Genomic DNA, 2,223 nt, shown 5'->3' with positions numbered 1-2,223 from the left:
CTCCACCCTGGCAACAGAGTGAGACTTTGTCTAAAAAAAAAAAAAAAAAAGATTTCCATCTTAATTTGGTCAAAGATACACCATGTTATGTCTTAATATATTTAGGTGATTAGGTTGTATGTGTTGGGGCTCAAGAAAACAAAACCCCAAAATGAAGGCCTCAGAAGCAAAGTTTCTCTCTGACCTTCTCCTGCCCTCCTGTCTGTCACCCCTCACACTCCCCCAAGGCAAGTCATAGAAACTACAACCCCTTTCCCTGCAAAGCCAGCCATAAAGTCAAAAAATATGACTCTCACCTTCCTCTCAACCACCTTTCTATACAACAGCTGGCCATAAAGAAATTAAGACCCTCATTCCAAAGAGGTTCTACCCCTTATCGGGGAGGAAGAAAAGCTGCAACAGAGAGGCCAAGAAGAATGTGGACAGGCCTTGCTGGGTTTCCCCACTTAGTCTGTTTCCATCAGCTCATCTGTCCCTGCTTTATGGACTCCAAGCATAAAATCAGATCATTTCCCTTGCATCTTTAAGGGGTTTTCATTTCTGAAGGCTTCCATGTCACATAAACCTATGATTCAACAAATTGTTATGCTTCTCTCTTGTTAATCTGTCTCTTGTTTAAGACTGTCAGCCGTGACCCTTATGATATCAGCTCTTTCCTCCCCTACATAAGCAATTACTCATTTTCTGTTTTGTCAAAAACACAAGATACCTTTTTAAAGCACATTGGATATTTTAGAGACCTTTTGTAAGAATGCAACTTAATACCAAGGAGACACCTAATTCTTTCTACTTTGTTGTTGTTGTTGTTTTGAGATGGAGTTGTGTTCAGTCACCAGGCTGGAGTGCAGTGGCACAATCTGGGCTCACTGCAACCTCTGCCTCCTGGGTTCAAGCAATTCTCCTGCCTCAGCCCCCCGAGTAGCTGGGACTACAGGTGTGTGCCACCATTCCCAGCTAATTTCTGTATTTTTAGTGGAGACGGGGTTTCACCATGTTGTCCAGGATGGTCTCGATCTCGACCTGGTGATCCTCCCGCCTCGGCCTCCCAAAGTGCTGGGATTACAGGCATGAGCCACCATGCCCGGCCCTCTACCTCTTTTAAGCAAACAAGTAAGTTTAACAAAGTTTCAAAGGTGCAGGGAAAGGCTGGCCCTGTTTTAGATCACTTCCTCCATTGGGGATGGTTTCTGGTGTCAAGACAAGCTTTTCATTTACTCTTACATGCAGTGAGCAGAACCAAGTGTTTATAGAATAGCACGGTGTAGAGCTGTGCCGTCTCCACTATATAATAAAAAATATTACACAGCCAGGTATGTAATTTTAAGTTTCTAGTAGCCATATTAAAAAAGTAAAAAGAATCAAATGAAGTCCATGTTAATATATGTTATTTAATCCAATGTAGCCAAAAATGTTATCACTTTTAACACACAATGTAAGAATTTATTAGTGAAATATTTTACACCCTTTTTGTGTACTAAGCTTTCAGAAATCAGGTGCCTATACTTAGAGCACATCTCAGTACGGATTTTGCCACATTTCCAGTATTCAATAACCACATGTGACCAGTGGCTCCCACATTAGACCAGGCAGGCCTAGAGCAAATAAAAGCACCGGGAGCACCCAGAGACACCTTCTCAGTGATGGCCATTTAAAAAGTAATGTTAGACACAGAAGAGTACTTACCTGATGATCTTGTTCTATGAAGTTCTAGAACAGGCAAAGCTAAACTATGATAACAATCAGAACCAGGGTTGAATGCGGGGCCTGGGGAGGATTGACAGGAAGGAGGTACCAGGGAACTTTGCAGGGTGAAGGAAATGGTCAGTGTCCGCTTGGGATAATGGTTACAGGAGTGTATAATTTGTCAAATCCCGTCGATTTGCACGCTGAAAATGGGGCATTTTATTGTATATAAACTATACATACAATTTTTTTTATGTTGCCCCCAAAAAGCTATTTTGTAGCAGCAGCGTAGTTCGGCACTACGCGCCCTAACCATCTAGTACGGGGAAAACGCGGGGGTTGTTGTTTAAGGGGTGCACTGGGACCGGGGAGAGGACAGAAAGGCCATGTTACCGGCGCTGATCACCAGCCTCGCCGACCCCCGCTTGGGGCTTCACTTCCGCCAACGCCATCTCAGGGCTCTCCGGGTTCCCAAGGGCCAGGAGAAGTGGGGATCCGGGTGCGGGCGCTGGCGCGGGCGGCGGCGGGAAGAAGCGCGTC

General features: G+C 44.8%; 1 protein-coding gene across 1 annotated transcript in view; it reads right to left on the bottom strand.

Moving 5' to 3' along the window:
• The window catches only part of CTPS2 (CTP synthase 2), a 149,173-nt gene that overhangs the window by 146,284 nt on the left and 666 nt on the right, over positions 1–2,223 (bottom strand). The window lies entirely within an intron of this gene.

Source organism: Colobus angolensis, unplaced genomic scaffold (assembly GCF_000951035.1).
Source record: "Colobus angolensis palliatus isolate OR3802 unplaced genomic scaffold, Cang.pa_1.0 Scaffold188, whole genome shotgun sequence".
Taxonomy (NCBI): domain Eukaryota; kingdom Metazoa; phylum Chordata; class Mammalia; order Primates; family Cercopithecidae; genus Colobus; species Colobus angolensis.
Note: the sequence above shows the minus strand (reverse complement) of the source record. Positions and strands in the feature narration are given on the sequence as shown.